The 23,390-nt window shown below is 46.3% G+C and overlaps 1 pseudogene; it reads left to right on the top strand.

The window, feature by feature from the left end:
• The first annotated feature begins 66 nt into the window (after positions 1-66).
• Positions 67-22,599, top strand: LOC128930735 (microtubule-associated protein 4 pseudogene; annotated as a pseudogene).
• The last annotated feature ends 791 nt before the right edge of the window (positions 22,600-23,390 follow it).

Here is a 23,390-nt window from a genome sequence, read left to right on the forward strand (position 1 = left end):
CGCCCTTTAAGGGAGGGAGGAAGCTGGGGGTATTGGACAGGGTCGCAGGGCTTGGACCGGGAATCCATGACGTGGAAGAACAGGGACCACCCAGTGCCCAGCAAAGACACAGTTCAGGCCCGTCGTGCCCTCATGTCTGTCTGCACTACCTGTGGCCCTGACACCGGTGAACAGGAGCCGGTCGACTCCGCCTGGTAGCAGCCCTCACTTGCCTGCAGTGATGCACTGCTGAGGGCCGATGACACACCTGCCTGCAGTGACCCCAGCACAGACGCCCCCCGCTTCTGGGAGACAGAAGGAGCTTCGGGATTGGAGAGCCTTTGTCTGAGATCCTGGCTTCCGAGGGTACAGGCATTCCTGACCTTCAGAAACAGGAACAAAGGAGAAGCTATGACCTGATCCAGGTAAAAGTAGCATCCAGGGCTATGGTCTGGGATGGATCTGCAGCTGAGTGACGCCGCCAGGGAAATGGGTGCCACGATATTACAGGGCTGTGTGGGTCTGGTACAAAGCAATCGGTCAGGCACTGAAGTGGTGATGCGGTCTCTACTCCGCACCCTTCTACCCAACGCTTCCATTCTAGAGGCCGCTCTTCCCCCAGGATGACACAGGTGGGAGGAGGAGACTCTCTTCTTGCTGAGGGCAAAGGGGGAGCCCACATCAGCGGCTCCCACAGATATGGGGGTGGCTGGCGTGGCTGTTCCTTGAATCTGCAGTCTGAGAAAGGTGTTTTGAGCAAAAGTGGGGAGGGAGGAGAGAGTTTTGTAGATGGCTTGACCCATTCGGGCAGGACTTGCAGCCGGGGGCCTGCTTCTCGCCACTGTAGAGAGGAAGTCAAGTGTGTGCACATGCACGTGTGCGTGTGTGCGTGTGCGCACGCGTGCATGCATGTGCTCACATAGCAAACTGTCAATGTCCTGCCCAATGTTTTCATCCTAGAGGCAGCTCTTCTTCCAGGATGAAGCAGGTGGGAGGGAGGAGACCCTCTTCCTGCTGAGATCAAAGAGGGCAGTCCACATCAAGGGCTTCCATAGATATGGGGGTGACTGGCGTGGCTGTTCCTTGAATCTGCAGTCTGAGAAAGGTGTTTTGAGCAAAAGTCAGGAGGGAGGGGAGAGTTTTGTAGATGGCTTGGCCCATTCAGGCAGAACTTGCAGCCAGGGGCCTGCTTCTCGCCACAGTAGAGAGGAAGTCAAGTGTGTGTGCGTGTGTGTGTGTGTGTGAGTGTGTATGTGCGCACATGTGCTCACACTGACCTGTCAATGTCCTGCGTGAAGCCCCCCTCAGCAGCGATACTGTGCACATTTCCAGGGCTGCTGCTTCCAACTTTCAATTGAACCTGTATTTCCAGCGTCTAGCTGTTCATGAACTGAAAGAAGAGGGATAATTGAATTTCTAGACTTCCAATTCTCTGCACATGAAGAGCTGGTATTCCTCAGGGGAATTCCTCAGGGGAAGAAACACCAAAGTTTCAGACAGTTTGTTAAACTTCATTTTGTCTGTACAATTTGCTGCCCACCCACAGTGAAGCCAAGAGCGAAAAGAACATCCAGGTGGGAAGGTTGAAGGCAGGTGTCAGGCAATACACCGAGATTCCTTCTCACAAAGAGAATGTAATTTTTTTTTTTTTTTTGAAATTCAGTCTTGCTGTCACCCAGGCTGCTGTGCAGTGCTGCGATCTCGGCTCACTGGAACCTCCACCTCCCAGGTTCAAGCAATTCTCCTGCCTCAGCCTCTCAAGTAGCTGGGATTACAGGTGCCCACCACCAGCCTAATTTATTGTGTTTCTATTACAGATGGGTTTTCAACATGTTGATCAGGCTGGAATCGAACTCCTCAGGTGATCCACCCACCTTGGCTTCCCAGCGTGCTGAGATTACAGGTGTGAGGCACAGTGCCCACCCTAAAATGTGATTTTTTCATGTAGGAAGACAGAACAGAATAGACACTCCAGGAAAAAACTCGTGTATTTACACCCAACTGACTTTTGACAAAAGCACCAAGAACTAGCACAGGGGAAAGAACCCTTAATTCACTAAATGGTGCAAGAAAAACGGGATAATGTGCTCAGAAGAATAAAACTAGCTCCCCTCACTCACCATATACAGTAACAAACTCAACACTAATTAGACACTTCAATACAGGACCCCAAGTGATGAAATTCCTAAAATAAACAGTAGAGGAAATGCTTCAGGACCTTTGTGTGGGCCAAGATTTTCTGGGCAACGTCTCGAAAATAGATCAATGGGCCTACAGGAAACCAGAAAAGCTTCCGCACAGCAAAGAAAACAAGTGACCGAGTGAAGACACAACCTGGAGAATGGGAGAATATATCTACACATATTCGAGAGACAATATTTACTCATCTGACAGGGGACACAGCTCTAAAAATACAAGGATCTCAAACAAACAACAGTAAAAAAACAATAATCCAATTAAAAATTACCAAAGGGGCCAGGTGCAGTGGCTCCTCCCTCTAATCCCAGCACTTTGGGAGGCCAAGGCAGGTGGATCACCTGAGGTCAGGAGTTCGAGACCAGCCTGGCCAACATGGTGAAACCTTGTCTCTACTAAAAATACAAAAAGTTAGCCAGGTATCTGGTGGCAGGTGCATGTCATCCCAGCTACTTGGTGGCTGAGGCAGGAGAATCGCTTGAACCCAGGAGGCGGAGGTTGCAGTGAGCCGAGATTGCACCACTGCACTCCATCCTGGGTGACAGAGCAAGATTTTGTCTTAAAAGAAGAAAAGATTATTAAAGGATCTGAAAGGATCTGTCTTTTCCCCAAAAAAGACAGACTCATGGCCAAGGAGAGGATGAAAAAAATGCCCAAGAACACTAATCATCAGGTAAATGCAAATCCAAACCACAAGGAGATGCTGTCTTAACTCAGTAGATTCGCTAGCATCAAAAAGACGGAAGGTAAAACATGCTGGTGAGGACTGGGACAGAAGGAAGGTCAGGGCCTGTTGGTGGGAATGTAAATTAGCACAGCTGTGATGGAAAACAGCGTGGGACTTTCTCAGAAAACTAAAACTAGAATTGCCATGTGATTCCATAATCTTACTACCTTGTCTATGTAACACATGACTAGATTTTTAAAATGTGATATCTATACATCATGGAATACTATTCAGCCATAAAAAAATGAAATTCTGCCATTGACAACAACACAGATAAACTTGGGAGACATTATCCTCTGTGAAAAAAGTCAGGCATGAAAAGATCAATGCCCATGTTGATACGCTGAGCTCATAGAAGTAGAGAGTAGAATTGTTATCAGAAGCTAGTGGCTGCGCATGGTGGCTTGAGCCTGTAATCCCAGCACTTTGGGAGGCTGAGGCGGGTGAATCATTTCAGGTCAGGGGTTTGAAACCAGCCTGGCCAACACCGTGAACCCAGGAGGTGGAGGTTGCAGTGAGCCAAGATCGTGCCACTGCTCTCCAGCCTGGGCTGCAGAGAAAGAGACTGTCTAAAAATAAAAATAAAAATAAAAATAAAATGCTGTTTCTGCTGCTTAACCCTGCAGCCGGGTACATGTACTTCATTTTCCTCATCCCCGAGTTACTTCTTGAACTAAATACAGTGGAGAGCTCATGTTTCAATGCAGTCACTCTCCCGAGAGCGAATTATTTTAGACTCAGTTAGTGTGTGAACTCCTAAATGCCCTTTCCGTATGTGGCTTGTAGTTATTTGGTCCCAAGATGCAGAGCTTCTAATGGGGACGGTAATTATTGATTTTCTTTGAGCAATTAGGGCTTCTCCTTTTTAATCCGTGTATCTGTTTGTGTTTTTGAGAAAGAGAGTCCCTCTGTCTCCCAGGTTGGAGTGCAGTGGCGTAATCTCAGGTCACTGCAATCTGTCTCCTGGGTTTAAGCCATTCTCCTGCCTCAGCCTCCCGAGTAGCTGGGACTACAGGCATGTGCCATCACACTCAACTAATTTTTGTATTTTTAGTAGAGATGAGGTTTCTCCAGGTTGGCCAGGCTGGTCTCGAACTCTTGACCTCAAGTGATCTTCCTGCCTCGGCCTCCCAAAGTGCTGGGATAACAGGCTCGAGCCACCATACCTGGTAGTTCTGTTTTCATTTTAGTTCATACTTGCATGTAGAAACTCATGGACGAGAGGAGCCATGAGCCCTGGGACAGGCAGGTGAGGACAAGAAGAGTCACCTCTTGACCAACTCATTCCTGGGTGAAGATGGGAAGTATTAGAAGGATTTCCTCGTTTCTGATTGGCTCAGTATCTGTGTGAGCAGTTGCTGCTCGTGGGCTGGACAGAACGCGCCACAGGTGCACAGCAATCTCTAGGTCCGCTGGTTGAAGAAATGTGAGCACTTTCTGGAATGTGTAACAAGTCTTCAGGGCATCCCTGGAGAACACTGGGATAGGTCCAGTATTCTATGTAGAAAATGGAACATCTTCCCAAGAGTTTTTGGACAGCGTATATCCCTGGCTTGACTCAATTACCTAAAGTAATTGAATAATAAGTGCTTTTTGAAACTCCGTTTTACTTTGAATGTGAAACATGCATTTCGTTTTTCAACCCAAGGAAACTTGCCCAAACTCTTTACAACGCTGGGCTCCTTTGGAGAACTGAAAATCTTGGGTCCTGGCTCTGTCTCCAGGATCTTCACGTTGGGTCATCCGTTGTTAAAGTAATTCAAACTTGCGTGATCTCGTGAACAATTTTCACAGTTTGCTATATGAAGCTGATTTGGCCTGGTGTGCTGTGTCACGCCTATGATCCCTGTGCTAAAGCAGGTGGATTGACTGAGGTCAGCAGTTTGAGACCAGCCTGGCCAACATGGTGAAACCCCGTCTCTACTAAAAAAAAAATACAGAAATTAGCTGGGTGTGGTGGCGTGCACCTGTAGTCCCAGCTACTTGGGAGGCTGAGGCAGGAGAATTGCTTGAACCCGGGAGGCAGAGGTTGCAGTGAGCTGAGATTGTGCCACTGCACTCCAGCCTGGTGCCTGGTGACAGAGTGAGACTCTGCCTCAAAAAAAAAAAAAAAAAAAAATGGATTTGGTTTACAGATCAAGGTCAAAAAATCAAGATTTGGGGAAAACCTTGGTAAAAAATAAGATTTTGACTGCTGTATCTCCTTGCCCTTTGTCACATGTGAAACCTTCTCTCCCTCCAAAGGTCTTCCGCTGTAAGCATTTCTCCTTCCCAAATCAGGGTCAAAATCAAGATTTAGGTTACAGCCAGGCTTGGTGGCTCAAACCTGTAATGCCAGCACTTTGGGAGGTTGAGGTGGGTGGATCGCCTTTGGTCAGGAGTTCAAGACCATCCTGGCCAACATGGTGAAACCCGGTCTCTACTAAAAATGCAAAAATTAGCCAGGCGTGGTGGAATGCACCTGTGGTCCCAGAGACTCTGGAGGCTGAGGCAGGAAAACTTCTTTAACCCGGAAGGCAGAGGTTGCAGTGAGCTGAGAGCACAGCACTACATTCCAGCCTGGGCAACAGATTGAGGCTTTGTCTCAAAAACAAAAAGATTTGGGTTACAAAATCAAGGGTGTGAACAAGACCAAGTTTGCCATATGAATTTGTGTCCCGTTTCTCTTTATGTGTGCCTTTGTGTTAGGGTGGAGGTGTGCACATGTGTCAAAATAACAGTTATCATTACTTCAGATAGTTTTTCCTAATGTGCTATTTTCAGTGAGCTTACGTCCGCAGGTGCATTGAGGCATAAACAAAAAATAAAAACTAGACTTGCTGATTTCATAATTTAGGCAAAACACAAAGCCAGTGATAAAAACTGATAAAAATGGATGTTTCTGTAGTAGCAGGAGTCGCCAAGAGGTTCTCAAAGCATTTTACCTTCTTAGTTCATGGCGTCTGCTTTTCTTTCCTTTCCTTTTCTTTTTGAGATGGAGCCTTGCTCTGTCACCAGACTGGAGTGCAGTGGCATGATCCTGGCTCACTGCAACCTCCGACTTCTAGGTACAAGCAATTCCTGTGGCTCAGCCTCCCAAGTAGCTGGGACTACAGGTGCGCACCACCACGCCTGGCTATTTTTTTATGTTTCAGTAGAGACGGGTTTCACCCATGTTGGCCAGGATGGTCTCGATCTCCTGACCTCATGATCCGCCCAACTCAGCCTCCCAAAGTGCTGGGATTACAGGCTTGAGTCACCGTGCCCAGCACTCTGCTTTTCTCTCGTGTGCCAGTGTTGCATGTCTTTTTACTATTTGCTCAAATTGTTTCAAAGATGAGGTGGGGCAGTGTTGTGTAGAATGGCTAAGATTTTGTGTAGATGCTATTAATACATTTAAACTAATATTGTAGGTGTCCAACATTTTTTATTTATCCACAGAGGAGCCAACACTAGAAAGACTTCTCTACAGGCAAGCAAGGAGATGTAATCCACCTGCTTTTTAGAGTTGGGGAGGTTTAACAAGGAAACAGCTCTCAAGTTCCTGAGACAGCTGCTTTGTTCCAAAACACAGATTTGTTAAACTCAGTGTGTGTGAAAACTAGTAATAAGTTAGCAGAGCCGATGGGGGCTTCAGACTTCAGTGTATGCTTTTTCTACCTCATTCCAGCAAAAATGGGCGAGTGACGAGACCATAGAGACTACAGGAGAAGGGACATTTTATTTTTAAAATAGCAGAGTGGGAGCCAGGCAACCATAGATTCAGATGATGAAAACTCCCAGAGAAATATGCACACACTCCCATGCTGTTATTTCAACAGTGAGTAGATTTTCCCAGACGGTCTAAAAGTGTATACTTTTAACTGTAAGCTTTGCCTTCATTTTTGCTTGGTGTGTGGGAGAAAACATAAAAACCGGAAAAGCTGGGGAAGATGAAGTTGGCCATGCATTCTAGTTAACTTTTTTTTTTTGAGATGGAGTCTTACTTTGTTGCCCAGGCTGGAGTGCAGTGGCACAATCTTGGCTCACTGCAACCTCTGCCTCCCAGGTTCAAGGCATTCTCCCACCTCAGCCCCCTGAGTAGCTGGGATTACAGACGCTACCACGCCCAGGTAACGTTCGCATTTTTGGTGGAGAAGGAGTTCACCATATTGGCCAGGCTGGTCTCGAACTGCTGACCTCAGGTGATCTATCCGCCTCGGCCTCTCAACGTGCTGGGATGACAGGCCTGAGCCACCGTGCTCTGCAACGTTTAAAAACATTGAAATTAAGTTGAATCAAATTTAGTTTCTTTGTCAAGCAGCGGTTTCTCATTAAGGGCAGTAGCTGGCTTTTTGATGTAGCAGGCTCTTTAAACTGACAGCTCAAATAAGTTCAGATTCCTTCTTGCCTCCGTGTCTTGGGAGTGAAAGGCCTTTTCACTTGGAAAAAGTTGAATTACTGTCACACACGTTGTTTGCCTGTGTTTTGAGATGGGGTCTCACTGTGTCACCTGCGCTGGAGTGTGTGTCACCATCATGCTTTCTGGCAGACTTGACCTCACAGGATCAAGCCACGCTCTGACCTCAGCCTCCCAGGTAGCTGGCACTACAGGTGTGCAGCACTATGCCTCGCTATTTTTTGAATTTTTTGTAGAGATGGGGGTCTCGCTGTTTTGCAGCGCTGATCTGGAACTCCTGGGTTCAAGTGATTCTCCTGCGTTGCCCTCCCCGAATATTGGGATTAGTGGCATGAGCCACCAGGCCCGGTGATGAACCTCTTTATGCAGCATTTTGATGCTGTAAAACGCTGAGTGCTGGTTGAGTTTATTGTCTGGATTTGAATTTTTTAATACATTATCTGTAATAATGACATTTTATTTCTCAGGCAGCTTTGTGTACAGTATGGGATTTGTTATGGGTTCAGGCAGATCTGTGGATTCTCAATTAACATGAGAAATGGTCCTTAATTGTGAGGTGTTGACAACCAACTTCAGTCTGTGTTTTGTACCTTTGCCCTTTCTGTAGATAGGAACCCTTCCTTCCCTCAGAGCGGCTGCCTGATAGAAACAGATGATCCATGTCTGAATCATGACAACGGGGTGACATCTCTAAGTCCAGGAGAGTTTACATTGCTTTCTCATTTTTTCTTTGTCCGTTCATTTGTTTTTTGAGATGGGGCTTCCCTCTTTTACCCAGGCTGGAATGCAATGGCACAGTCTCAGCTCACTGCAACCTCCACCCCCTGGGTTCAAGTGATCCTCTGGCTTCAGCCTCCCAAGTAGCTGGGATTACCAGCACCCACCACCATGCTCAGCTAATTTTTGTATTTTTAGTAGAGACGGGGTTTTGACACGTTGACCAGGCTGGTCTTGAACTCCTGACCTTGGGTGATCCACCCTCCTCGGCCTCCCAAAGTGCGAGGATTACAGGTGTGAGCCACTAAGCCCAGCTAGTTTGCGTTACTTTCTATAATCATTATTCAGGATGGCCATCCAACATACTGAAAAGCAGAAATATCCTGGGGGTGGGGGGCTTGGGAGAGCAGAGGCAGATTATTGTCACGTATTTGCCCTGGGACAACTTGTATAAAAATGCTGAGTTGGAGAAGGAAAGTTCAGACAAACGTAACTCTTAGTGGCTCACACCTGTAATCCCAGTACTTTGGGAGGCTGACGTGGGTGGACGAGAAAGTCAGGAGTTTAAGACCAGCCTAGCCAATATAGCAAAACCACGTCTCTACTAAAAATGCAAAAATTAACCAGGCGTGGTGGTGGGCACCACCTGTAGTCCCACCTACTGGGGAGGCTGAGGCAGGAGAATGGCTTGAACCTGGGAGGTGGAGGTTGCAGTGAGCCGAGATTGCGCCATTGCACTCCAGCTTGGGTGACAGAGCAAGATTGTCTCAAAATTTAAAAACTCATAAAATGTCCTTCCATCTCAACACCATGACTTCTCAAAAGACAGACATACCAAGAAGATCCCATGGTTTTATCAACTGGACATTTGACAACAATTTTTCTTTTTTTTTTTGAGATGGAGTCTTGCTGTGTCTCCCAGGCTGGAGTGCAGTGGCATGATCTCGGCTCACCGAAACCTCTGCCTCCTGGGTTCAAGTGATTCTTCTGACAGTCTCCCCAGTAGCTAGAATTACAGGCACCCACCACCATGCCCAGCTGATTTTTGTATTTTTAATAGAGACAGTGTTTCACCACGTTGGCCGGGCTGGGCTTGAACTCCTGACCTCACAATCTGCCCATGTTAGCGTCTATTCTTATAACAATCATGTGCCTTGATTTAAGAATTCCCATGTGGTCAGCCTTCCTGACCATCAGAGCGATTATAAGATCAGGTAAGCAAGCGCGAGACACCATGAGGTCTCACTGGGGCCAGGGGGGATGTTTGGGAAAAACCAAAATAAAAAATAGGCCGTGTGGGTTGGTCACCGACCCTTTCCTGGTATTTCCTGAGTGTTAGAATGTTTTGCACAGAGCCACTGTCTCTCAGCTAGGTATGACTATGTCCCATTTACAGATGAAACAGTGAGGCCAGGAAGGTCAAATCACCCGTGTGAGGGAGAAGTGTTGGCATAATTTAGTGTCAATAGAGGAAGGAACACGTTCTGTCTCTAGAAGGGTATAAAGATACTGGCCTGGCGCGGCAGCTCACGCCGATAATCTCAGCAATTTTTGGGGCCGAGGCAGGTGGATCACCTGAGGCCAGGGGTTCCAGACTAGCCTGGCCAACATGGTGAAACTCTGTCTCTACTAAAAATACAAAAATTAGCTGGGCACGGTGGTGGGGGCCTATAATCCCAGCTACTTGGGAGGCTGAGGCAGGAGAATCGCTAGAACCCAGGGGGTGGAGGTTGCAGTGAGCCGTGATTGCACCACAACACTCCAGCCGGGGGACAGGGGGAGACTCTGTCTCAAGTATATATATATATATGTGTGTGTATATATGTATGTATATATGTACATATATGTATGTGTATATATGTGTATATATGTATGCATATGTGTATGTATGTGTATATGTGTATGTATATGTGTGTATATATGTATGCATATGTATATGTATGCATGTGTGTATGTATATGTGTATATATGAATGTGTATATGTATATGTATGTGTGTATATGTATGTATCTGTATGTGTGTATGTGTGTGAATGCATGTATGCATGTAAGTGTATGTATATGCATGTGTATACGTGTATGCATATGCGTGTATATGTATGTGTGTATATATGAATGTATATGTATGTGTATGTGCATATATGTATGCATGTAAGTGTATATATGCATGTATATGTATGTATATATGTGTATGTGTATATGTGTGTATCTATGTGTATGCGTATGTATGCATGCACACATGCATGTATATGTGTGTGTGCATATGTATGTATATGGATGTGTGTTTATGGGTGTATATATATGTGTATCTATGTATGTGTATTATATATGTATGTGTATCATATATGTATGTATATGTATTTGGGTCAGACATAAACGCGGTTTGTGATGTCCTCTTTCTTTAACACGAATCTTAATTTCTCAAGTGTAACTCCAGATGTTGATGCTCATTCGCAGTGTCCAAGCCCTCATTATCCCGAAGTGCTTCATAGTGCTGCCTGCAGAAATGTAAATATTTATTCTGTAATCATCCTTTAATTTTTTTTCCTGCCTCACAGAGTTTTTGACTGGCTGTTTTGGAAGACTATGTCTTAGTGTCCCTTAACAGTGGGGGAACCTGTGTGTGTGTGTGCAGACCTGACAAAATTCTCAGGCTTGGGGTTATCTTCTAGGTGAAGCTATTGACGGGGAGAGGGAGCTTTGATTTAGTTAAGGCTTGTCTGACTGCGCCACCTACTGGCTATGAAGGCAATATGCTACCCGTCTTTGAGGTTTTCAGCGTGGCTGGCTGCGAACACCCAATAAAAATCGGGCATGGCGCATACCTGTCATCGGAGCACTTTGGGAGGCTGAGGCGGGCGGATCACCTGAGGTCAGGGGTTCGAGACCAGCCTGGCTTACATGGTGAAACTCAGTCTCTACTAAAAATACAAAAATTAGGTCTGGTGCGATGGCTCACGCCTGTAATCCCAACACTTTGGGAGGCTGAGGCTGGCAGATCACCTGAGGTCACGAGTTCGAGACCAACCTGGCCAACATGGTGAAACCCCGTCTGTGCGAAAAACGCAAAAATTAGCCGGCGTAGTGGCGGGCACCTGTAATCCCACCTAAGTGGGGGGCTGAGGCAGGAGAATCGCTTGAACCCGGGAGGCTCAGGTTGCAGTGAGCCGAGATCATGCTGTTGCACTCTAGACTGGGCAACAAGAGCGAAACGGCATCTCAAAGAACAAAAAAGTGTGTGTGCTCCTGGGTCCCTCTACATGGACGTTATGTGAGACGTGGGTTACCACCTGCAGAAGTCCGCCCTGCAGACCCCAAGTCAGCGACAGACCAACAAATGCACTCACATCATTCAGTGAATCAAGTGGGCTGGGGCTGGCCTTGGGGCTTTGAGAGACAAAATGCAGCCCATCCACCAAGACCCTCTGTGCATCCAGACTTTTATTCATACAGAGTTCTAAGTCAACACACTTGTGGATAATTAACATGGTGAAGAGAATGGTTCTCTAAATATTTTCCATAATAGTTTGCCAACCACCCCACGTGAATTCCAAGAGCTATCCACCATAGCCACTTGTCATAGTTTTCAAATCTGAGTAAAGTAACCCCTCCCCCTCCCCCCCCCCCCACCCCGCCAAAAATGCTCTTACTGTGTTCAGATGGATTTTAGAGTTTTCAAGCCAGCTTGCTGTGGGAGACTTTTCAGCATTCAAACTTTTATATTTAAGTACCTTTTTTTCTTTTTTCAGAGGAATCTCACTCTGTCACCCAGGCTGGAGTGCAGTGGCTCAATTTCGGCTCACTGCAACCTCCACCTCCCAGGTTCAAGCGATTCTCCTGCCTCAGCCTCCCAGGTAGGTGGGACTATAGGTGTGCACCACCATGCCTGCTAATTTTTTGTATTCTTAGTAAAGATTGGGTTTCACCATGTTGGCCAGGCTGGTCTCAAACTCCTGACCTCATAATCTGCCCCACATCGGCGTCCCAAAGTGCTGGGATTACAGGGGTGAGCCGCCCTGCCCAGCCCTTTAGTACAATTTTTGATGATGTTATGTCTTTTTTTTTTTTTAAGATGCTGGGTCTTGCCCTGTCACCCAGGCTAGAATGAAATGGTATTATTATAGCTCACTGCAGCCTTGACTTTCTGGGTTCAAGCACTTCTCCTACCTCAGCCTCCAGATCAGCTCAAATCACAGGCCTGTGCCACCACACCCAGCTAATATTTTCATTTGTTTGTTTTGTAGAGATGAGGTATCACTATGTTATCCAGGGTGGTCTTGAACTCTTGAACTCAAGAAATCCTTGGGCATTAGTCTCCCAAAGTGCTAACGCAGCATGCTACTGGGTGCAAGATGATATTTTACCTTAGAAGAGTAGGGAGGGGAGAGAAGAGTCACGAAGGGGGAGATGGGGACACAAAGGAAAGGAATGCAGAGAGAAAGAGACAAAAGAGAAGAGAACAGAGAGAGAGAGAGACAGAGATAGAGAGAGAGAGACAGAGAGAGACAGAGACCCCCACGCACACAGAAAGAAAGAGACTGATGGAAATTCTTTTTCCACCAGCCAAAAAGAGAACCAGCATCCCAGCAGAGGGGGTTGATGGAAGCCATTGACTGTATTACATCACTGGCTATCACACATATGCCCTGAAATGTCTGTGGCTTAACACTTAAATAATTATTTTCCAGTTATCCATTTGTCCAGTGCAGTATCCAGGGAACCCCGAGCAGACCACCAGCTCTCAGCACAGACAGCACAATACCAGGGATGGGTGGCAGACCTTTTGGTGCTTGACCAGCTGGTTTCCCTGCATCTGCTCAGGGATGCTGCTCTCCAGGCTACTGTTTTCCCAGCCTCAGCACAGATGCCTTCATCCCCAGAATTTTAAGGGAGGGGATGCTGGAAGCTGGGGCAGGAGATGGGGGTGAGAATGAAGGTTTTCAGAGCAGAGACCATGACGGACCAATTTTCAGACTGCCTGAAAATGGAGCGTAACCCAAATTCTTAGGAGACTCTAGGGAAGAGTCAGAACCATGGCAATAGCCAAGATTGCATTTCCCAGGGAAGGAGTCTAAGAGTCAGGGTTAGATCTGTTTAGACTGAAACTTGAAAAATACAGGGATGGGAAAGTCTGATCTTTCCTCAAAGGGTGAACCGAAGACCATATGTATTAGTCTGTTTTCACACTGCTGATAGAAACATATCCAAACGGGGCGAATTACAGAGGAAAGAGAGATTTAACAGACTCACAGTTCCACATGCCTGGGGAGGCCTCAGAATCATGGCAGAAGGCAGGAAGGCGCAAGTCACATCTTACATGGGTGGCAGCAGGCAAAGAGAGAGAGCCGTGCAGCGGAACTCTCCTTCTTTAAAAAGATTGTATTTATTCATTATTATACTTTAGGTTCTGGGGTACACAGGCAGATTATGCAGGATTGTTTCACAGGTCTATATATGCCATGGTGGTTTGCTGCATGCATCCCCCCATTGTCTACATTAGGTAATTATATACATAATATTATATCATAATGATTATATGTAATATTATATTATAATTATATTATATACTTCTATAACATTCATATATAATTATATAATACAAGTACCCTGTCCCTCAGGCTGGAATGCAGTGGTGTGATCCCAGCTCAGTGCAGTCTCCACTTCCCAGGTTCAAGCCATCCTCCTGCCTCAGCCTCCTGAGTAGCTGTGATTACAGGCTCCCGCCATGGCATGCAGCGAATTCTTGGATTTTTGTAGAGACAAGGATTTTCCAGGTTGGCCAGGCTGGTCTGGAATGTCTGACTCAAGGGATCCACCTGCCTCAGCCTCCCAAATATTTTTATATTTTTTAATTATGATTTTTTTTATTTCCATAGGTTATTGGGAACAGGTGGTGTCTGGTTGAAGGAGCGAGCTCATTGGTGATGATTTGTGAGATTTTGGTGCACCCATCACCTTAGAAGTATACACTGCACCCTGCTTGTAGTCTTTCATCCCTCAGCCACTCCCACCCTGTCTCTGCCATTCCCCAAGTCCATTGTGTCATCCTTATGCCTTTGTATCCTCATAGCTTAGCTCCCACTTGTAAGTGGGAACACACGATGTTTGGTTTTTTCATTTCTCTTTACTTCTCTTAGCAAAATAGTCTCCAATCCCATCCAGGTTGCTGAGAATGCCATTAATTCATTCCTTTTCATGGCTGAGTAGTATTCTTTCATATATATATATCCACAGTTTCTTTTTCTTTCTTTCTTTTTTTTTTTTTTTTTTTGAGACGGAGTTTCGCTCTTGTTACCCAGGCTGGAGCGCAATGGCGTGATCTCGGCTCACCACAATCTCCGCCTCCTGGGTTCAGGCAATTCTCCTGCCTCAGCCTCCTGAGTAGCTGAGATTACAGGCACGTGCCACCGTGCCCAGCTAATTTTTTGTAATTTTTAGTAGAGACGGGGTTTCACCATGTTGACCAGGACGGTCTCGATCTGTTGACCTCGTGATCCACCCACCTCGGCCTCCCAAAGTGCTAGGATTACAGGCTTGAGGCACCGCACCCGGCCTCTTTCTTTTTTTTAAGACAGTCATGCTCTGTCACCCAGGCTGGAGTGCAGTTACATGATCCTGGCTCACTGCACCCTCTGCCCACTGGGTTCAAGTGATTCTCCTGCTTCAGCCTCCAGACTAGCTGGGATTACAGGTGCTCACCACCATGCCTGGCTATTTTTTGTATTTTTAGTAGAGACGGGGTTTCACCATGTTGGTCAGGCTGGTCTCAAACTCTTGACCTTGTGATCCGCCGCTGTCAGCCTCCCAAAGTGCTGGGAAGTCATGAGGTGGTTAAGTGGAATTCATGCCTCCTGCAGGAAGGGGTTCCTGGCTATTGTGGGAGTGTGGCCTCCTTATTTCTCTTAGGCATGTACCTTCTCACCTCTTGCACTTTCTCTCCATGATATGAACTACACTGAGGCCCTCACCAGATCAGCTGGGCATCTTGGGCTTCCCAGCCTCCACAACTGCAAGGTAAAAATACCCTCTTTCAATTTTTATTTATTTATTTAGAAACAGAATCTGGCCCTGTTGCCCATGCTGGATTTCAGTGGCATGATCTCGGCTCACTGCAACCTCTTCCTCCTGGGTTCAAGCAATTCTCTGCCTCAGCCTCCTGAGTAGCTGGAATTACAGGTGCTTCCCACCATGCCAGGCTAATTTTTTTGTGTGTGTTTTTAGTAGAGATGGGGGTTTCACCATCTTGCCAGGCTGGTCTTGAACTCGTGACTTTGCGATCCACCCACCTTGGCCTACCAAAGTGCTGGGATTACAAGCATAAGCCACCACACCCAGCCATCAACCTAATTTTTTTTTTTTTTTAATTTTTAAATCTAAAGACAGAGTTTCACCATGAGGGCCAGGCTGGTCTTGAACTCATTACCTCAGGTGATCCTCCCACCTCGGCCTCCGAAAGTGCTAGGCTTACAAGTGTGAGCCACCGCACCCGGCCTTCCACCTCTGTTTTTAATAAGTGACTCAGTGTGTGGTATTCTGTATTAGCAACAGAAAACATACTAAAACATACCCTTTCTGCTCCTGGTGCTAATCTACACTGTCCCCTTCTCACAAAGGCCTGATCTGACACCCTCAGGGAGGGAGAGGTCTCCTCTTTGTTAAATATGGTTGTGATCAGGCCAGACGCTGTGACTCATGTCTGTAATCCCAGCACTTTAGGAGGCCAAAGCAGGTGGATCACTTGAGATCAGAGATTGAGACCAGCCTGGCCAACATGGTGAAACCTCGTCTCCACTAAAAGTACAGAAATTAGATGGGCATAGTGGTGCATGCCTATAATCCCAGCTACTCAGAAGGTGGAGGAAGGAGAATAGTTTGAATCCAAGAGGTGGAGGTTGCAGTGAGCCTAGATCGCACCACTGCACTGCAGCCTGGCAACAGCAAGACTCTGTCAAAAAAAAAAAAAAGAACTGATAATAGAAGTCCCATTTGATCCAGCAATCCCACTACTGGGTATTTTCTCTTTTCTTGCTAAGTATCTTTCCCTCTTTCTGGCAGGCCGCCACTGCGGACAGCATGTCTGTAGAGTTTGATCAGCTGCATTTGCTCCCAAGGCACCTGATGAAAGGGTTTTTCCCTCGTCTTTCTGCTAATGCATTTCTTCATCCTTCACGCATTCCTTCCCTCCTTTGCACCTACTGTGTTCTTGTGGTCAGGGAAGTATGTGCAAGGGAGTTCTGGTGGCCGAAGCATTCCGGTTCCTGGAGAAGAGAGGCATCGAAATAGGCAGACAGCATGAAAGGCACCGCCATGCTTGCATCAGGAGAGATGGTTTGCAGGAGTGCTGGTTTCTATGGCACCCCTCAGATTTCTTTCATTGAAGCCTCCTTGTTCGGCCTTTCCAATTGAAAAGTGCCTCAAATGTAGCTGGGGTTTGAAAAGCTTGAAACCAGAAGGCACCTCTGACATCGTGGTGAATGGTCAGGTCAGTGTGTGGGGCACATGTGGGCTGGGAAAGCCACGTCTTAGACACCCTCTAGCCCACATCTGCTCACAGTAATCTGTTTGCACATCTTAGGGTCTCCCTCACAACAGCTGTTGGGAACATAGGAGGAGAGGATGGTGGGTGAGGGTTCGGCAGGAGACACTTGCCAGCAGATAGAGCTGGCATTCCAGCCTGGGACTGGTGGCACCATTGATTTGTAAATTATTTTTTCCCTGTCTCTCTCCTTGCTCTCTGTTCTCTGTACCCCCCCTTCCCTCTCTGTCCTCTCCCTCTATCTCCTCTCTTTCTCTCCTTTCTCTTCTTCTCAGTCTCCTCTCTCTCTCTCCTGTCTCTATCTCTCTCCTCTCTCTGTCCCTCTCTCTTTCTCTGTCTCTCTTACCCCCGCCCCCACCATGTTCATCTTTTACAGTTGTCACCTGAGGGAAGAGTGATGTGAAACTAGGAATTCACTTTTTCTGGGGAATTTAGGAATGTGGGGCCGTGGGGTTTTCTCCACCTGTTTTGGGTCATTGCTTCCTGATTTCTCAGAGCTTTGCTATTAACAGCTCATTTCCCTCCCTTAGGGGCTGACTTTGACTTTTCTGGTGGAGAAAACAGTGAGTAACTTTTCAAAGTCTCCTGTGTTGCTGACCTGGTTATTGTCATCGAATTCTTATCATTTCTGAGACATCTCTTTGGCATGGTAAGCGAACTGAGTTTGGACAGTGGGAACATAGGAAGTATAGGTATTGTTTATTTTTGTTATTGTTCAGCTTTTGATTTTTTATTTGAGACCGGGTTTCACTCTTGTTGCCCAGGCTGGAGTGCAGTGGTGCCATCTCAGCTCACTGCAACCTCCAGCTCCCGGATTCAAGTAATTCTCCTGCCTCAGCCTCCTGAGTAGCTGGGATTACAGGCATGCACCCGCACGTCTAGCTAATTTTTGTATTTTTAATAGAGACGGGGTTTCTCGATGTAGGTCAGGCTGGTATTGAACTCCTGACTTTGTGATCTGCCTGCCTCAGCCTCCCATGGGGGACATTGTAGTATTTCCTGGTCATATATATAATAGTAGCACTTCCTGGTTCACAGGGACTTTGCAACACTTCCTGGTTCATTCGGATAATTATAGGACTTTTTCGTTTGCAGGGACATTGTCATATTTTCCGGTTCATATGGATAATTATAGAACTTCCTGGTTCATAAAGATATTTGCAACCCTCTGATTCATAGTGGTAATTGTAGCACTTTCTGTTTCATAAGGATATGGTAGTACTTCCTGGTTCACAGAGACATTGTGGTACTTCCTGGTTCATACAGATAATGGTAGTACTTCCTGGTTCATATGGACATTGTAATACTTCCTGGTTCAGAGGGACATTGTAGTACTTCCTGGTTCATATGGATACTTGCTGCACTTCCTGGTTCATCTGGACATGGTAATACTTCTTGGTTCAGAGGGACATTTCAGTACTTCCTGGTTCATACGGATAATGGTAGTACTTCCCAGTTCACAGGGACATTGCAACAATTTCTAGTTCATTCAGTTAATTATAAACTTCCTGGTTCGCAGGGATATTGTCACACTTTCTGGTTCATATAGATAATTGTAGAACTTCCCGGTTCATAAAGACATTTGCAACCCTCGGTTTCCTAGGGATAATTGTAGCACTTCCTGTTTCCTAGGGACATTGTAATACTTCCTGGTTCATATGGATAATTGTAGCACTTCCTGGTTCATACAAATAATCATAGCACTTCGTGGTTCCCAGGGACATTGCATCACTTCTGGTTCATACAGATAATTGTAGCACTTCCTGCTTTGCAGGGACATGGCAATACTTTTTGGTTCATAGGAAATATTGTGACAGTTCCTGTTTCTTATGGATACTGTAATACTTCCTGGTTCATAGAGACATTGTAGTACTTCCTGGTTCATACAGATAATGGTAGTACTTCCTAGTTCACATGGACATTGTAATACTTTCTGGTTCAGAGGGACATTTCAGTACTTCCTGGTTCATACGGATAACGGTAGTACTTCATGGTTCACAGGGACATTGCAACAGTTCCTACTTCATTCAGATAATTGTAGACTTCCTGGTTTGCAGGAATATTGTCACACTTTCTGGTTCATAAAGACATTTGTAACCCTCTGGTTCCTGGGGGCAATTGTAACACTTCCTGTTTTCTAGGGACATTGTAATACTTCCTGGTTCATATGGATAATAATAGCACTTCGCGGTTCCCAGGGACATTGCAACGCTTCCAGTTCATACAGATAATTGTAGCACTTCCTGGTTTGCAGGGACATGGCAATACTTTTTGGTTCATAGGGAATATTGTAACACTTCTTGTTTCTTATGGATACTGTAATACTTCCTGGTTCATAAAGACATTGTAGAACTTCCTGGTTCATACAGACATTGTAATACTTCCTGGTTCAGAGGGACATTGTAGTACTTCCTGGTTCATACAGATACTTGTTGCACTTCCTGGATCATATGGACATGATAATACTTCCTGGTTCATAGGGACATTTCAGTACTTCCTGGTTCATATGGATAATGGTAGTACTTCCTGGTTCATAGGGACATTGTAGTACTTCCTAGTTCATACAGATACTTCTTGTATTTCCTGGTTCATATGGACATGGTAATACTTCTTGGTTCATATAGATAACGGTAGTACTTCCTGGTTCATATGGATAATGGTAGTACTTTCTGGTTCACAGGGACATTGCAACAATTCCTAGTTCATTCAGATAATTGTAGAACTTCCTGGTTTGCAGGGATATTGTCACACTTTCTGGTTCATATCGATAATTGTAGAACTTTCTGGTTCATAAAGACATTTGTAACTCTCTGGTTCCTGGGGGTAATTGTAACACTTCCTGTTTCCTAGGGACATTGTAATACTTCCTGGTTCATACAGATAATTGTAGCACTACCTGGTTCATGTGGATAATAGTAGCACTTTGTGGTTCCCAGGGACATTGCAACACTTACAGTTCATACAGATAATTGTAGCAGTTCCTGCTTTGCAGGGACATGGCAATACTTTTTGGTTCATAGGAAATATTGTAACACTTCCTGTTTTTTACGGATACTGTAATACTTCCTGATTCTTAGGGACATTGTAGTACTTCCTGGTTCATACAGATAATGGTAGTACTTCCTGGTTCACAAGGACATTGCAACAATTCCTAGTTCATTCAGATAATTGTAGATTTCCTGGTTTGCAGGGATATTGTCACACTTTATGGTTCATAAAGACATTTGCAATCCTCTGGTTCCTGTGGGTAATTGTAGCACTTCATGTTTCATAGGGACATTGTAATACTTCCTGGTTCATATGGATAATTGTAGCACTTCCTGGTTCACATGGATAATTATAGCACTTCCTTGTTCACAGGGACATTGCAACACTTCCTGGTTCCTTTGGATAACTGTAGAACTTTTTGGTTCATAGGGATAATTGTAGCACTTCCTGGCACATAGGGGAATTGCGACACTTACTGGTTCATAGTGACAGTGCAACACTTCCTGGTTTATATGGATAATTGTGTCACTTCCTAGTTCATAAGGACATTGCAACACTTCTTGGTTCATCCTGATAATGGTAGCACTTCACGGTTCATAGGGATATTGCAACACTTTCTGGTTCACGTGGATAATAGTAGTCCTCTTTGTTTCATAGGAACATTGCAACACTTCCTGTTTCATCATCCCCTATTCTGCCATTTGCCTCAGACCTAGGAAGTTACTCACAAATCTATTTCCTATCCCATGGATTTGACTATTGGGGCATTTTGAAGAAATGGTATCCCACACCATGCAGTTTTGTGCTTGGCTTCTTTCACTCAGCATCACATTTTTGAGGTCCGTCGATGTACTATGCATCTGAATTCCATTCCTTTTGATGGCTGAATGACATTCCATTGTATGAGGAGACCACATTTTGTTTATCTGCACCTGTTGATGGGCAGTGAGTTCTTTCCACTGTGCAACTACCATAAATAATGTTTAGCACTTAGTGTACAGTTAGGACGTCTATGTATGTAGTTGTCAGAGTGCGTGTCTTCAATTTTTTGGGTAAATACCCAGCAGGGGAATGGCTGGGTCGTATGAAAACTCTGTGTTTAACCACTGAAGGATCCACCAGGCTGCTTTTCAAAGCAGCTGCACCATTGCACCATCCCACAAACAATACGAGAGAGTTCCAGTTTCTGCACATCTGAGCCCACAGTTGTCCCTGTCCATCTTTGTCATTAGAGCCATCCTAGTGTGTAAAACGGGCTATCTCACTGTGGTTTTGATGTTCATTTCCCTGATGACCAAATAGGTTGGTTTTCAAGTTTTCTTGGTCTTTCTTTTTCTTTATCAAGGAGATGACTAATGAGTAATACATAAATAAATGTTTCTTACCCACTGTTTTGATGAATTTTATTCATCGTCATAATAATGCTTGACCTTATTTGCTTCTCTGTCAGCTATGGGTATCTAAATGTTAGTTTCAGGAATGAACTGTGCTTTCTCTAACCCCACAATCCCCAGATCTATCCAGGACACTGCCTGAAACACAGAAAGCATTAAATAAATACAGATTAAATATAATAGCAAACGCATGTTTTATTTTAAAATGTCAACAGTTGTTCCATTTGCAGTGGCTCACACCTGTAATTCCAGCACCTTGGGAGGCTGAGGTGTGCGGATCACCTGAGGTCAGGAGTGTAAGACCAGCCTGGCCAACCTGGAGGAGCCCCATCAGTACTAAATATACAAAAATTAGCCTAGTGTGGTGGCAGGCACCTGTAGTCCTAGCTGTGCAGAAAGCTGAGGCAGGAGAATTGCTTGAACTCTGGAGGCAGAGGTTACAGTGAGCTGAGATCCCACCATTGCACTCCAGCCTGGGTGACAGAGTGAGACTCTGTCTCAAAAAAAAACACACACAAAAACAAAGCCCATTGCAGAAGCAAAGGCTCCTGAGAAGTCGGCCTCAGCATCCCAGCCAGCTTCTGCCCCAGCCTCCAGATCTGGAGCCAAGAGCACTTGAACTGTTCCAAAAGCCACAACAGCTGCCGCTGTTGCCTTAACTGGGCCAAGTAGTAGGAGCCCCTCAACGCTAGTACCCAAGAAGCCCACTACCATTAAGACTGAGGGAAAACCTGCAGAAGTCAAGAAGATGACTGCAAAGTCTCTTCCAGCTGACTTGAGTCGCCCCAAGAGCACCTCCACCAGTTCCATGCAGAAAACCACCACTCTTGGTGGGACAGCCCCTGCGGCAGGGGTGGCTCCCACTCGAGTAAAGCCCACACCTATGCCATCTCGGCCCTCCACCACTCCTTCCATAGACAAGAAGCTCACCTCGACCAAGCCCAGCTCCACCACCCTGAGACTCAGCCGCCTGGCCACCAATGCTTCTGCTCCTGATCTGAAGAATGTCCGCTCCAAGGCTGGCTCCACGGAAAACATCAAGCATCAGCCTGGAGGAGGCCGGGCCAAAGTAGAGAAAAAAACAGAGGCAGCTGATACAACTTGAAAGCCTGAATCTAATGCAGTCACTAAAACAGCCAGCCCAATTGCAAGTGCACAGAAACCACCTGCGGGGAAAGTCCAGATGGTCTCCAAAAAAGTGAGCTACAGCCATATTCAGTCCAAGTGTGGTTCCAAGGACAATATTAAGCATGTCCCTGGAGGTGGTAATGTTCAGATTCTGAACAAGAAAGTGGACATCTCTAAGTTCTCCTCCAAGTGTGGGTCTAAGGCTAACATCAAGCACAAGCCTGGTGGAGGAGATGTCAAGATTGAAAGTCAGAAATTGAACTTCAAGGAGAAGGCCCAGGCCAAGGTGATCCCTCAATAATGTGGGCCACCTACCTGCCGGAGGTACCGTGAAGACTGAGGGTGGTGGCAGCGAGGCTCCTCTGTGTCTGGGTCCCCCCATTGGAGAGGAGCCGGCCATCTCTGGGGCAGCACCTGAAACTGGCGCCCCCACTTCAGCCAGTGGCCCCAGTGGCCACCCCAACCTGTCAGGAGGTGGTGACCAAAGGGAGGCCCAGACCTTGGACAGCCAGATCCAGGAGACAAGCATCTAATGATGACATTCTGGTCTCGTGTTCTGTTTCCCCCATTCCCCTCTTGTCTCCCTTGTTCCCCTCTCCCTTCCCTCCTCCCATGTCACTGCAGATTGAGACCTACAGGCTGTGTTCCGGGCAAATGCCAGGGCCCGCACTGACTACGGCACCAACATTGTCTCCCGCCCCCCACACTTCCCTGGTGGCCCCAACTCAGGCTCTCAGGTCCTTGGCCCCCCTTCTCAGGCTGTCCACTAGACCAGTGAGCACTTAGGCGCAGTCCGCTAGGCTCGCCTTCCCTCCTGCTTCTCACCCTGGGGCAGCAGCAGCCCCACCCACACCTCTCACTCCTGGCTGGGCCCAGCTTCCTGCTTTGGTCCTGACCCATCACTGAGCCACTACTCCGTGGAGAGGTTGGGAGGGGATTGGAGTGGCTGAGGCTAAGTTGGGATCTAGGAGGGGAGAACAAGATTCTGCCCTCGTCTTTGGTTCTTTTGGTCCAAACCCAAAAGAAACATGCCCTCCCTCCCTGGATGTACCTGGAGGGAAGAGTGGAGGTGAATTCCAAGTGGTGACAGGACACTGACCCAGGACAGGACTGCCTCTCCCTTTGGCCTCACAAAGGCACCCCCCCCCACAGGTGGCATCAGGTGCTTTTTGCTGCCCTGCCCCAAGTTAGGGGCCAGTGCTGTCCCCATGCTTAACATACCCGCCTAGCTGCTGTCACATTTTTTCTTGTTTTGTCCTTTTATTTTTTTTTCTAATAACCTAAAAACTGGCAAAATAGTTCTGCAGGTTGAAGCCATGTCTACATGAAAATCCTCAGTAAGTGTTAG

The sequence above is a fragment of the Callithrix jacchus genome, chromosome Y (assembly GCF_049354715.1).
Source record: "Callithrix jacchus isolate 240 chromosome Y, calJac240_pri, whole genome shotgun sequence".
NCBI lineage: Eukaryota > Metazoa > Chordata > Mammalia > Primates > Cebidae > Callithrix > Callithrix jacchus.